At 36.1% G+C, this 16,035-nt stretch overlaps 1 protein-coding gene and 1 long non-coding RNA gene across 2 annotated transcripts in view; one reads left to right on the forward strand and one right to left on the reverse strand.

Annotated features, from left to right (window-relative positions):
* IL1RAPL1 (interleukin 1 receptor accessory protein like 1) overlaps nt 1-16,035 on the reverse strand; it is a 1,432,909-nt gene that overhangs the window by 437,536 nt on the left and 979,338 nt on the right. The gene's annotated exons all lie outside the window — the stretch shown is intronic.
* LOC125092025 (uncharacterized) lies at nt 1,523-15,556 on the forward strand. The gene is made up of 3 exons (XR_007124812.1): nt 1,523-1,575; nt 9,934-9,996; nt 15,478-15,556. It is a non-coding gene; the product is annotated as an uncharacterized LOC125092025 (long non-coding RNA).

Below are 16,035 nucleotides of genomic sequence, written 5' to 3' on the forward strand. Positions count from 1 at the left end.
ATTTTTAAAAATTTAAAGCATGAAGTCAAGCCAAATATATTTGAAATTGCCTAAAAAGCATTCTTTCTGCACAGAAGGACAGACACATGTGTAACAAAAACAAGTTTTCCATTATTACAGGATATAATTTGTTCTGCTTTCCTATTATTAAAACTTTTCTAATCAAAAAGGATATCCCCATTTCTCTGTACAATATATGCATAGAAAAACCTATAAATAAATAACTTACTGGTTTTACTTCCCTGCCAAAAATTCCAATAGATGGTTCCAGGTCTATAACAGTCTATTCATTTTAGAGTTTTCATCTGTGATGTGATTTATTGAAAATAAGAACTTGGAAATAACAGTTTGGAAATTCCTTGAAGAATGAAGACAACCAGTTTACTGCCTTCAATGTCCACAGACTTTATTTCTCACTGGACTTTCATTGTCACCTTATCTGCATAGTAATAATCTTTTCTATTCCTATTGAAATAAATCACCATAGAAGTTCAGTTATATAATTTATCCAAAGAATTCTATTTGATTTGCTTCAAAATAAAAAGAGTGGATTTATTTTACATCCAGAGGATTATTTTTGAGAACTTCAATGGACAAAATAAATTCACTAAAATCAATACCTATTTATCAATTTAAGTTTTTAAAGTAGGCTCCATAGCCTAGTGTGGGGCTTGAGCTCATGATGGTGGGATAAAGATCTGAGCTGAGATCCAAGAGTGGGCTGCTTTTTTTTTTTTTAAGATTTCATTTATTTATTTGACAGACAGAGATCACAAGTAGGCAGAGAGGCAGACGGGGTGTGGGGGGGAAGCAGGCTCCCTCCTGAGCAGAGAGCCTGATGTGGGACTCGATCCCAGGACCCTGAGATCATGACCTGAGCCAAAGGCAGAGGCTTAACCCACTGAGCCACCCAGGCGCCCCAAGAGTGGGCTGCTTAATAAACTGAGCCACTCAGGCGCCCCTAAAATCAATACTCATTAAATGGGTGCTAAATGAGTAAAAACTTCATGCTGATAAATATAGATCATAGAGGCTTTCATTTTCCATCTTTAAATAATAATATATAATAGTTATAGAAATATTCACACTGTTAGCACAGCACAATGGGAGAGTCATAAGGCATAAACTAAATGTTAACTTTACCAGTATATTCAATAGATGAATTTTTAATCTATCTATTGAAGTTATTCAGACATCTAACTATAAACCCACCCTGGACCAGATGTGGAAGTTTAAACCTGTGCAACTTCTACATGATCTCAACATACAAAGAAAAAGACAACATTGAAAACCTGCCTAGTAAGAAAAAAGCTAAAACCAAATTATCAAAACTAGTTTCATATGCATTGACCTTTCCTTATCACCATAAAACCCAAGACATCATATGAGAGGTAAAACATGTAAAGCACTTTAACTGTTCTCTCCATTTGCATAAGCCAGGAATAAGTTAGGGTCAAAGGACAGGTGTTTAGTTTCAGATCTCATTTGCCAGAGTTGCAACACTAATGAACTAACAGTGTCGCTTGACTTGAAATGGAACAAGGATATCACTTGTAGAGCCAAAAACTGTACAAGGTAAAGGTGGGGGTGAAGTCTTATTAAAAAATAGAGAAGGGAATGAGCATGAATATGATTAGTGATAATATCCTTTTTCTTAATCCTGAAATTTTGCAGCATTTATTTTGAAATCTTCTTCAGAAGGTCACACATAGTGACTGCAAATATGGAACTGATTTGATTCTCCTGTATTTAAGGACAACTTAAGTCATACTTTCTTTCTCGAATTAAAAGCAAATGTTCCTTACCCAAATTACTGATCACAATTCAAAATAATGACTATCAGGATTTCACATTAGGCTTGCTTTGTTTCATAGTCAGACTCGTAAGGAATGATTCATTCAATGCTCTTTATTGAAATGTAAATTGTCTATAAGATTGCAATATAATGGTGGTCTTAACAAAGAGAAGATAATGTTGAGGAATCTTTTTGGATTCTTCAGGTAGAAGATTAAAACCATAGATTCAAGGGGAAGGTTTACTAGAGGATCTTTTATGGTACTATGAAACATTCAAATCTGTTACTCTGTATAATTAAAGAACTGACTTTTGAATATTACTTTTAATTTCAGACTAGAACGAGAAATATTACTGAATAGTTTGACACTGCATTGTCATTTTCCAAGGTGAATTCCATTGAACTTTTAGTTTACAAGATATTACTAGATGTTAGATGGAAAAGGTATCTTATACATTTAAGAAATAATGCACTTTTAATTTTTTTGGAGGAACCTGCATACTATTTTCCATAGGAACTGCACCATTTTACATTACTACCAATAGTGTACAAGAGTTCTGATTTATCCACATTTTCACCAACCCTTAGGATCTTTGCTTTTTCTTATAGTCATCCTAACATATGTAAGGTGGTATCTTAGTGTGGTTTTGATTTGCATTTCTATAATGATTAGTGATGTTTTCTTATGCTTGTGGCCATTTGTATGTCTCCTTTGAGAAAATGCCTATTAAGGTTGTTTTCCCATTTTGTTTTTGTTTTTGTTTTGGGGCTATTGAGTCATAGGAGTTCCTAAAACATTTTGGATCTCAACCCCTTGTTACATGTATGTTTTTCAAATATTTATTCCCTTTGCACAGGCTACTTTTTCATTCTGATGTTTTCTTTGCTGTACAGAACCTTTTTAGTTTGTTTTGTTTAGCTTGTGTGTTTAGTCCCGCTGGTCTATTTTTGCTTTTGTTGGCTATGCTTCTGGTGTCATATCCAAGAAACTACTGCCAAGACCATTGTCATGAAATTTTTACCCTATGTTTTCTTCTGGGAGTTTTATAATATCAGGTTGAATAGTATGAGTATCATTTGAATCTTTAATCTTTTTTGAGTTGATTTTTTATGTATGGTATAAGGTAAGGTTCAATTTCATTCATTTGCATGTGGATATGCAAGTTTCTCATGACATTTATTCAAGTAACTGTCCTTTTCACATTGTGTATTCTTGGTGTTCCTGTCAAAGATCAGTTGACCAAATGTGAATGGGTTTATCTCTGGACTCTCTCTTCTGTTCTAGTGGTCTATATTCTTGTTGTTATGCCAGTACACTGTAACAGTATGCTGTTTTAACTAATGTAACTTTGTGAAATATTTTAAAATCAGGAAATGCAGTGCTTCTACTTTGTTCTTCTTTCTTAAGATTGCTGTAGCTGTTCAGGGTCAAATCCAGCAACTGCACTACTAGGTATTTACCTAAAGGATACAAAAATACAGATTTGAAGGGGTACATATACCCCGATGTTTATAGCACCATTATTAACAATAGCCGATTTCTGGAAAGAGCCCAAATAGCCATTGACTGATGAATGGATAAGGAAGATGCGGTGTATACACACACACACACACACACACACACACACACACACACACACTGGATTATCACTCAGCTATCTAAAGGAATGAAATCTTGCCATTTGCAATGATGTGGATGGAGCTAAAGTATATTATGCTCAGCGAAGTAAGAGAAAGACAAATACCATATGATTTCACTCATATGTGGAATTTAAGCAACAAAACAGGTGAACATATGAGAAGGTGGAAAAAATAGAGGGAAACAAATGATAAGAGACTCTTAATGATAGAGAACAAACTGAGGTTTGCTGGAGGGAGGTAGAGGGGATGGGCTAGATGGGTAATGGGTATTAAGGAAGGCACTTGTTGTGATGAGCACTGGGTGTTTTATGTAAGTGATTAATCACTAACTTCTACTCCTGAAAACAATATTACAGTATATGCTCACTAACTAGAATTTAAATAAAAATTTGAAAAAGAAAAAAAATAAAATTAAGGAACCATAGAGCTAAGATATACTGATATTTAAGTTACATAAGAACTAACCCACAAAAGTTTGTTAGCATGTTAAAGGCTGAAGAGACAGAATTATTTATCACAACTTTTAAATTTAAGAAGTGATTGTGTATTATTGAAATGGGTCATATTCAAGTTTAGTACTTTTAATTATCTCTGGTTTTTCAATTTTTGAAAGTGAAGAGGGTGAATGGTAACTTTTTGGCTTTTAGTGTCAGGCACCAACTACTTAGCTATCAGCCCAAAATATTGCATGTCACGGGCTTAAACCCCAGAGCCACTGAACACCATTCCTCCATTTCAACTTCACTGAAATATATGAAGGCAATAATATCAGGTGGAAACTCTATGCCTATTTGGGGACCTAAGTAATCACCTCTGTTGGATTTGTAGGAAGATGGATGATGCAAAGTCAGCAAAATGTGGACGTTAAGGTATTGCTCTTAAGCTCCGTTTTCAGAAGCAGAAGTGTGAATTGCCAGGAATATGGGAGAGGAGAAGGCTTAAACTCATGAAAATGGAAATAACATGCTCTTTTTCTTCTTTTGAGTATTTCTGGTAACTAAAGAGAACATAATGTACCTTCAGTTACTTTGAAGTTAGAAGACATTACCTGGGAAAATAATGAGTGACATGCAGTCGTGGAAATGAACTGATTATGGTTTCAGAGATTAGGCAAATGACAGGAGGGACTTCAAGCTGCACGCATTTTGAAATGGAACAAGTACTTATGGCATAGGTGTTTGCTGGCTCTAAATAGAGGCATTTGCAAATACATATAATTTTTTTTCTTGCAGAGAATGCAGTATCGCAAGCTTAAAGGGAAGACATACTTTATCCATTTTCTAGAAATGTTTATTGACAAAGTTAAGCTTCAGAGTCTGAGTTCATTTGATTCAGACCATATAGGTGTTGAGAGTTAATACCCCAAATAAAACAAGGAAGAAGATGCTATTTCTATTTTCCCTTAGGAGTTAAAAACAACAACAACAACAACAAAAACAAAGAACAAAAAAGAAAAAACAAAAACAAAAAAAACATGAGAAGGAATCTGGGGGTTGGTCAAGCAATAAAAAATGGTGTTGATACCTAAAAGTTAAAAATACAAAATTAGGGGTGCCTGGGTCACTCAGTTGGTTAAGAGACTGACTCTTGGTTTTGGCTCAGGTCATGATCTTAGGGTGGTGAGGTCAAGCCTCCTGTGGAGAATGTGCTCAGCATGGCATCTGCTTCCCTCTCCCTCTCTCTCTGCCCCTTCCCCACTTTCATACTCTCTCTCAAATAAGTAAATCACTTAAAAAATACAAAATTAAACCCTGTTGATCTAGATCTAAGGTTTCTCAACAGCAGAACTACTGACATGTGGAGCAGGATAATTCTTTGTTGTTGGGGTCTGTCCTGTGCATTGTACGGTATGCAACAATCCTAGATTACTGCTCACAAGATGCCTGTAGCAATCCCCTCAGTTGTGACAATCGACAGACTCCCAACTCCCAACAACAAACTGATGGTTATCAGAGGGGAGGTGGGTGGGGAAATGGGTAAAGGAAGTGATGGGGATTAAGGAGGACACTTGTTATGATGAGCACAGGGTGATGTATAGAAGTGATGAATTACTTTATTGTACACCTGAAATTAATATTACAATTAATATTACATTGTATGTTAACTGGAATTTAAATACAACTTAAAAAATATCTCCAGACATTGCCAAATATTCCCTAGGGGACAAGATCATCACCAGTTCAGAAACATTAGAAAATTGTCGTGAAGAGAATAAAAGGCAATACTCAGAAGGTAGAAAAATAGTGGCTTTATAGTATGACTAACATTAAAATGGAGACATTTTAGAGAATTGCTATATACTTTTTAACCCCCCCCCCAAAATGAGTGCTTACGTCTACTCATACAAGTGTCCATCAATAGACGAATGGCTAAATAAGATGTCACACACACACACACACACACATTATTCAGCCATAAAAATGGTTAAGATACTGTCATCTGCGACAACATGGATGGACCTGGAGGATATTATGCTAAGTGAACTAACTCTGACAGAGAAAGACAAATACCAAATGACTTTACTATGTATGGACTCTAAAATACAAAACAAATGAAGAATCAGACCTATAAATACAGAAAAGATACTGCTGGTTGCCAGAGAAGAGAGATTTCAGGGGTTGACAAAATGGATGAAGGAAGTGGGAGATAGAGGATTCCAGTTATGGAATGAAGGATTCATAGGAATAAAAGGTATAGCACAGGTAATATAAGCGATGTTATTGTAAGAATGTTGTATGGTGACAGATAGTAGCTAACAATGCAATGAACATAGCACAATGCATAGAGTTGTTGAATGGCAATGTTGTACACTTAACATAATGTAACATCGTGTGTCAAATATAATCAAATTTTTTTAAAAACTTAGGGGCTCAGTTAAATGTCTGACTCTTAATTTCAGTATAGCTCATGATCTCAGGGTGTGAGAGGAAGCCTTTAGGGGGCTCTGCACTCAGTGGGGAGTCTGCTTGAAACTATTTCCCTCTGCCCTTCCCCCTGCTTATGTGTGCTCTCTCTCTTGAAAACTAAATCTTTTAAAAAATGTAAAAAAATTAAAAATTAGAAAAAATTTTCAGTTTATCAATTAAAAAATTAGTTACAAGAATGTTCATAGCAAATTGCTTCATAAATATGAAAAAAACTACCCAAATTATCAACCCTAAAATAAATAAATTGGAGTATATTCATATAGTGGAGTGCTACTCAGAAATGGAAAGAATAAATGAATTACTTAACACAAAACAGCATGGATGGATTTCACACACATGATGTTATGTGAAAGAAACCATAACCAAGAGTAATGTGTGATTTCATTTATAAAAAGTTCAAAGTATATATAATATTAGAAGTCACAAGTGATTATTCTAATGGAAAGGCCTGGTTGTTGACCTGGATGGGAATGAGTGATTTCTAGGAAACTGAAAATGTTCTAAGTCTTGATGTGGGTGGTAGATGTACATATGTACACATTCATTGGGATATACATTTAAGATTTGTGTTCTTTATGCCTTGTAAGTTATTAGTCAATAAAAAAGTAAAAATATTTTTTTTATTTTTAACCTTTCTTTAACTTTATTTCTAGTTTTCTTTAACTATATACTCTAGGTGGTGGACCATAAAAAAATGATTCAGGAAAACCCAGCATATTATTATCATTCTATTTTAATATGACCATTTGTTGACCTGCTTTAAATAGATAGATAGATCCATCCATCCATCCATCCAATTAGTTTCCCAGGGCTGCCAAACAAAGTACTGCAGACTGGGTGGCTTAAACAATGGAAATGATTTCTCCCAGTTTTGGAAGCTAGAAGCCTGATACCAAAGTGTCTGCAGGTTTTGTTTCTTCTGAGCGCACTCCTTGGCTTACAGATGGCTGCTTTCTACTTGTGTCTTCAAATGGTCTTTCTTCTAGGTGAGAGGCCCTGGGATTGAGGTATCTTAACATTCTTTTCTTACAAAAATACCAGTCAGGTCAGATTAGGGCCCACCCATGGCTTTATTTTAACTTAATTACCTCTTTAAAGGCCTTCTCTCTAAATACTGTCACATTCTGAGGTACTGGAGTTTAGAGTTTCCACATGTGACTTTATACAGCAGGGTGGACACAATTCAGCTCATAATATATATATAATATCACCTCCACATTTGAAAATGCTAGTAAGTCTAGCAAATGTGCTCTGATGCCAGGAACTGTTCCAGGCAGTTAAAATATAATGTTTTAATTTTAATAATATCCCTGAAAATTAATTATTATTATTAATATCCACTGCAGATAGGAAAAGAGATCCACAGCAAAACGTAACTGTTCAAGAATACTGGGCTTTCTGCTATCTAAACTAAGACTGAGTCTTGGGTCTCTTTACCTTCAACAACTACTACATCATGCTATCTTTTCTACTATACATAAACACAAATATATATATATATATGTGTATATATGTATATATATATGTATATATATGTATATATATGTATATATATGTATATATATATGTGAAAGATATGTATTAGTATGTGAATCCTAAAAAGCATAGTTACTTTTTTATAGCACTGGGCCACTTTTGATCATTTGCAAATTCAATTGATGAGACTAAACCAATATGGAGGTAGTGGGTACAAAAATAATGCAAGTTCAGTTTTTGATTCTGTATTTTTCCACTAACTAAAACTAGGTGACATAGCAACAGAGCTGGTTTAAACCAAATTCCCATGTAAGAAAACTGTTTGACAGGAATAGATTTTAGAATTTTTCTGCATGTCCAGAGAGGAAACAAAGTGCTGAGTGACAAGTTAAAAAACATAAAATTAGCCAACTCCCTGAACCTTCACTATAGGAGGCATTTGGGTAAAAATATCTATGTAACTATAAGACTCAGAATTCTTTTGAATCCTGCAATTGTATAGGCATATACATGACATAAACAAAGAATCAATTTTTGAAATCCTCTTTTAGTGTACATTTTGAATCCTAATATTAATTATTTTGACACTTGATTTCTCTTTGAGATCAGCACTAAGTTCTACAGATTCCTGCCCCAACTCACTGGCATGGACTTCTCACATAGTTTTCCCTTTATTGTCCCATTGCTGTCTCCCCACTAGGTTATGATAACTATCTTTTTCCTGATTTCCCTAACATAAGTCAGTATCCATGGATATATGTGGAAGGGCTTAGGAATAATATGGCAGGGGCCTAAATTTTAATTCACGTAGGAAATAGGTACAGAGAAGTAATTATAGGCATTCTAGAGATGAGAAAATTGAGGAACTGAAAAAGTTAAATGACTATTGAATTTAATTGGTAAAGACATCTTTTGTTTAAAAAAGATATTAAATGCCACTCCGAAATGATTCAGGAAACTACTCATATTCCATGCTGTAAGGCCATGTCTATCAATTTTTATAGTTGTACAGGGAGAGAGCTTTGATTAGATTTAATCTTCAATATCTACTATTTGTCTTCTTAGTGTCTTAGGACATCAAACAATCCAAAAATGGAGGGCCACTTATTTTAACAGGAAAGGATATTTTTTATGACCCAGTAAGTAATTTAAACTTTCATCTATGTATCCTTCTATTCTTCCAACACATATTTTAAACACCTCTTAAGTACTAGGCATCATGTCAGCATCGATAATATTATAGTGAAGAGAAGAGAGTTGCTGGACATCATAATGGACCCATAGGCTCAGAAAAAAGAGAAATATATGCTAAGATACTGTAATGGGAAAAGTGCTAAAAAAAATAAATATACAGGTTACTATGTGCAAACAAAATGATCCATTTACCAACTAGAGGACATAGCTATATTAAAGACAGATTGACCTATGTTTGAAAACAGGAGCTCTGAAGCCTGGTTTACAGGCCATCCTATTGAATTATTATTTATTTATTTACCATAAGTCATTACCATAAATATTTACAACAACACTAGTTTCCTTCTAAGTATGTTTTGGTTTGAGTCATTCAAACATAAATATTAAGATAATACAGAGAGCCTAGAAATATTGTGTAAGAGATGTGAGGTTGTGTTTTATTTGTCTATTGGTTTACTTATTTTTAAAGATTTATTTATTTATTTGAGAGAGAGAGAGTGTACATGGAGGGGAGAGGCAGAGAGGGAATCTCAAGCAGACTGTGTGCTGAGTGGGAAGCCACATGTGGAGCTTGATCCCAGGACCCTGAGATCATGACCTGAGCTGAAATCAAGAATTGAATGGTCAACCAACTGAGCCAACCATGTACCCCTGTCTGTTTGTTGATTTTTAACTGAAAATAGCTTCTCATCACAAGTCTAAGTCTTAAATCAAATAAATAAAAACAAGTATTAATTAAACAGGTATCAAATATGCTCAGCACTGTGGTAGTACTGGATAAAGATTAGGACATATTATTGCACTCAGGGAATTTATAGTTCAGATGTGGAGATAAAATTATCTTGTAGGAAACAATTAAAGAATGACTAAGTGCTAAGCTGTATGTCACTCTCCATTCAGATTTAGAGAACAAGAAAGTTCTTGGTGGACTGCATATTATCAAGTATGACCAGATAGAAAAAGGTGAGTAGAAATGGCATTTCTGGGATGGGAACCATGGGAGAAACACTATGAACTTCCTTGAATGTCAAATGAGTGCACAAGAGGGATTAAAATCCCACTGGAGGGGAGGAGTCAAGATGGCGGAGAAGTAGCAGGCTGAGACTACATCAGGTAGCAGGAGATCAGCTAGATAGCTTATCAATTCATTGCAACACCTACAAATCCAACAGCAGATGGGAGAGAAGAAGAGCAGCAATTCTAGAAACAGAAAATCCACCACTTCCAGAAAGGTAGGATGGCGGAGAAGTGAATCCAAAGCGACAGGAAGATAGACCATGGGGGGAGGGGCCGGCTCCCGGCAAGGGTGGAACAATGGAGCACAAAATCAGGACTTTTAAAAGTCTGCTCCACAGAGGGACATCGCTCCAGAGGCTAAACCGGGGTGAAGCCCACACGGGGTCAGTGTGGCCCCAGGTCTAGCAGGGTCACAGAAGGTTCAGGGGTGTCTGAGTGTCGCAGATCTCACAGGTATTAGAGCAGGGAAGCCGGCTACAGAGACAGAGACAAGGAGTGAGCTCTCAACTCGGGGTTACCTTGAACAGGTCACAGGCTGGGTGAGCTCAGAGCACAGCCAGAGGCCAGGGAGATGGGAGTGATTGAGCGCTTTTTTCTGAGGGTGCACTGAGGAGTGGGGACCCGAGCTCTCGGCTCCTCCGGGCCAAAGATTGGGAGGCCGCCATTTTCATTCCTGTCCTCTGGAACTCTACAGAAAGTATTCAGGGTACAAAAGCTCCCAAAAGCAAACCTGAGCGGATTACTTAGCCCAGACCCTGGTAAGGGCAGTGCTATTCCACCTGGGGCAAAGACACTTGAGAATCACTACAACAGGCCCCTCCCCCAGAAGATCAACAAGAAATCCAGCCAGGACCAAGTTCACTTACCAAGGAGAACAGTGGAATTCTAGAGGAGGAGAAAGCAAGGCATGAAATACATGGCATTCTCCCCATGATTCTTTATTCTTGCAGTTAATTTAATTTTTTTTAATTTTAATTTTTTTCTTCTTCTAAATATTTTTTAACTTTTACCCTCTCCTCTTTTAATGTTTTTTAACTAGTTTATCTTAACAATGCCTTTTATAAAAAAATAATAATCTTTTTTGAACCTCCATTATTATAGTCATATTTTATACTTCATTGTATCTAACTTTTTTTTTTGTATACACATAGGGTTTTTTCTTCTAAAAAAAATTGGGGGTACAACTTCTAATAGATCAAAATATACCCTAAATCTAGCTCCGGGCTTGTTCTAGTCTCCAGCCTGAGCAAAATCTCTCCACTTTCTTTTTCTTTATTCTCCCAACCAACTTAATTTATCAACTCCTTTTTAAGAAATTAAAAAAAAATTGTTCATCATTATAGGCATATTCTATCCCTCCATTGTGTTTACCTTATATATGTTTTTCATTCTTTAAGATTTTGGGAGGTAGTTTCTTTTAAGAGACCAAAATACTCCCAAAATTAAGTGGGTGACCCTGTTCTAGTCACCAGTCTTAAATGACACACTGGACCATATGGACATCACAGATATATTCAGAACATTTCAACCCAAAAGAACAGAATACACATTCTTCTCTAGTGCACATGGAACATTCTCCAGAATAGATCACATCCTGGGTCACAAATCAGGTCTCAACCAGTATCAAAAGATTGGGATCATTCCCTGCATATTTTCAGACCACAATGCTCTGAAGCTAGAACTCAATCACAAGAGGAAATTTGGAAAGAACCCAAATACATGGAGACTACACAGCATGCTTCTAAAGAATGAATGGGTCAACCAAGAAATTAAAGAAAAATTGAAAAAAATCATGGAAAAAATGATAATGAAAACACAACAGTTCAAAATCTGTGGGACACAGCAAAGGCAGTCCTGAGAGGAAAATATATAGTGGTACAAGCCTTTCTCAAGAAACAAGAAAGGTCTCATACACAACCTAACCCTACACCTAAAGGAGCTAGAGAAAGAACAACAAAGAAAGCCTAAACCCAGCAGGAGAAGAGAAATCATAAAGATCAGAGCAGAAATCAATGAAATAGAAACCAAAAAAACAATAGAACAAATCAATGAAACTAGGAGCTGCTTCTTTGAAAGAATAAGATTGATAAACCCCTGGCCAGACTTATCAAAAAGAAAAGAGAAAGAACCCAAATAAATAAAATCATGAATGAAAGAGGAGAGATCACAACCAACACCAAAGAAATATAAACAATTATAAGAATATATTATGAACAACTCTATGCCAACAAATTTGACAATCTGGAAGAAATGGATGCATTCCTAGAGACAGATAAACTACCACAACTGACCCAGGAAGAAATAAAAAACCTGAACAGATCCATATTAAGGAGATTGAAACAGTCATCAAAAATCTCCAAACAAACAAAAGCCCAGGGCCAGATGGCTTCCCAGGGGAATTCTACCAAACATATAAAGAAGAATTAATACCTATTCTCCTGAAAGTGTTCCAAAAAATAGAAATGGAAGGAAAACTTCCAAACTCATTTTATGAGGCCAGCATCACCTTGATCCCAAAACCAGACAAGGATCCCATCAAAAAAGTGAATTACAGACCAATATCCTTGATGAACACAGATGTAAAAATTCTCACCAAAATACTAGCCAATAGGATCCAACAGTACATTAAAAAGATTATTCACCACGACCAAGTGGGATTTATTCCAGGGCTGCAAGGTTGGTTCAACATCTGCAAATCAATCAATGTGATACAATACATTAATAAAAGAAAGAACAAAAAACATATGATACTCTCAATAGATGCTGAAAAAGCATTTGACAAAGTACAGCATCCCTTCCTGATCAAAACTCTTCAAAGTGTAGGGATAGAGGGCATATACCTCAATATTATCAAAGCCATCTATGAGAAACCCACAGCAAATATCATTCTCAATGGAGAAAAACTGAAAGCTTTTCTGCTAAGGCCAGGAACATGGCAGGGATGTCCATTATCACCACTGCTTTTCAACATAGTACTAGAAGTCATAGCCTCAGCAATCAGACAACAAAAAGAAATTAAAGGCATCCAAATCAGCAATGAAGAAGTCAAACTATCACTCTTTGCAGATGATATGATACTATATGTGGAAAACCCAAAAGACTCCACTCCAAAACTGCTAGAACTTGTACAGGAATTCAGTAAAGTGTCAGGATATAAAATCAATGCACAGAAATCAGTTGCATTTCTCTACATCAACAACAAGACAGAAGAAAGAGAAATTAAGGAGTCAATCCCATTTACAATTGCACCCAAAACCATAAGATACCTAGGAATAAACCTAACCAAAGAGGCAAAGAATCTATATTCAGGAAACTATAAAGTACTCATTAAAGAAATTGAGGACACAAGGAAATGGAAAAATGTTCCATGTTCCTGGATTGGAGGAATAAATATTGTGAAAATGTCTATGCTACCTAAAGCAATCTACACATTTAATGCAATCCCTATCAAAATCCTATCCATTTTTTTCAAAGAAATGGAACAAATAATCCTAAAATTTATATGGAACCAATAGAAAGCCAAAGTTGGTGGCATCACAATTCCAGACTTTAAGCTCTATTACAAAGCTGTCATCAAGACAGTATGGTACTGGCACAAAAACAGACACATAGATCAATGGAACAGAATAGAGAGCCCAGAAATAGACCCTCGACTCTATGGTCAACTAATCTTCGACAAAGCAGGAGAGAATGTCCAGTGGAAAAAAAGACAGTCTGTTCAACAAATGGTGTTGGGAAAATTAGGCAGCCACATGCAGAAAAATGAAATTGGACCATTTCATTATACCACACACAAAAATATATTCAAAATGGATGAAGGACCTCAATGTGAGAAAGGAATCCATCAAAATCCTTGAGGAGAACACAGGCAGCAACCTCTTTGACCTCAGCCACAGCAACTTCTTCCTGGGACATCGCCAAAGGCAAGGGGAGCAAAGGGAAAAATGAACTATTGGGATTTCATCAAGATCAAAAGCCTTTGCACAGCAAAGGAAACAGTTAACAAAACCAAAAGACAACTGACAAAATGGGAGAAGATATTTGCAAATGAAATATCAGATAAAGGGCTAGTATCCAAAATCTATAAAGAGCTTAGCAAACTCAACACCCAAAGAACAAATAATCCAATCAAGAAATGGGCAGAGGACATGAACAGACATTTCTGCAAAGAAGACATCCAGATGGCCAACAGACACATGAAAAAGTGCTCCACATCACTCAGCATCAGAGAAATACAAATCAAAACCACAATGAGATATCACCTCACACCAGTCAGAATGGCTGAAATTAACAAGTCAGGAAACAACAGATACTGGCAAGGATGCAGAGAAAGGGGAACCCTCGTACACTGTTGGTGGGAATGCAAGCTGGTGCAACCACACTAGAAAACAGCATGGTGGTTCCTCAAAAATTTGAAAATAGAGCTACCCTATGACCCAGGAATTGCACTACTGTGTATTTACCCTAAAGATACAAACATAGTGATCCGAAGGGGCATGTGCACCCGAATGTTTATAGCAACAATGTCCACAATAGCCAAACTATGGAAAGAACCTAGATGTTCATCAACAGATGAATGGATAAAGAAGATGTGGTGTATATATATATAATGGAATACTATGCAGCCATCAAAAGAAATGAAATCTTGCCATTTGCAATTACATGGATGGAACTAGAGGGTATTATGCTTAGTGAAATAAGTCAATCGGAGAAAGACAACTCTCATATGATCTCCCTGAGATGAGGAAGTGGAGATGCAATGTGGGAGGTTTGGGGGGTAGGAAAAGAATAAATGAAACAAGATGGGATTGGGAGGGAGACAAACCATAAGTGACTCTTAATGTCACAAAACAAACTGAGGGTTACTGGGGGGAGCGGGGTCAGGAAAGGAGGGTGGTGTTATGGACATTGGGGAGGGTATGTGCTATGGTGAGTGCTGTAAAGTGAGTAAACATAGTGATTCACAGACCTGCACCCCTGGGGATAAAAAATACAATATGTATTTATAAAAAAATTAAAAAATTAAAAAAATAAAAATAAATATTCAGACAAAAAATAAAATAAAAAAAAGTCCCACTGGAATAAAGTGTTCTGAGATGCTAGAAGGAAATAAGTGAGCATTACAGGACATCTAATACTATGGGAAATATGGAAGCCAGGGTCTAGGAAGATAGCTATTGAGTCCCTAATTAAGATAACTGATAGGAATCAGAGGAGAAGTTGGATTAACAAAAAAATAATAATTGTATAAACATTTCAAGAACACATTAATTTTATCTGAATACAATTTATCCCACAAGCCCATTGGTCCAAACAGAAGGTTTTTTGTTATATATTTTTGGATAATTGACTCGAAGCAGTTGCTGTAAAGTGGGTGCCTATTGAAAGTGAAAAACTCATACTTAGCACTCCATGTTATAATGATAGGCTGCATGATCTGCTAACAGTGACCTGATGGGAAAACAAGAAATGAAAGGAAATGAAGCAGAGCAAGCTGGCCAGCCTGATGAGAGAAGATATCCCTGATTGGAGTCTCACCATTTGGACTAATTTTGTTGGTGAATAAAAAGCATGTAGAATAGCTGATTTGTTTATTTACCTTTAAAATATTTTATTTATTTATTTGAGAGTGAGAGAGCACGAGTAAGGGGAGCTGCAGGTAAAGGGAGAAGCAGACTCCCTACTGAGCAGGGAGCACTATGTGGGACTTGGTCCCAGGACCCCAGGATCATGACCTGAGCTGAAGGCAGGCGCTTAACCAACTGAGCCACCCAGAGCCCTGAGAATAGCTGATGCAAACTAGGCTTTCTGTATATAATAAATTCTGGTTAGAAAACATCCAGATAATTATAGATTAATGTTTTTTACCTGGGTTTCTAAGATACTAATGTTTTCTGATATATACTCTTATCCAAACCAGTAAGTATACTGTGTCTCAAATCTTTATCAGAGATCATTGCTTACTTCTTTCCATATCTAGTAAAA

This window comes from Lutra lutra, chromosome X, assembly GCF_902655055.1.
Source record: "Lutra lutra chromosome X, mLutLut1.2, whole genome shotgun sequence".
Lineage (NCBI taxonomy): Eukaryota > Metazoa > Chordata > Mammalia > Carnivora > Mustelidae > Lutra > Lutra lutra.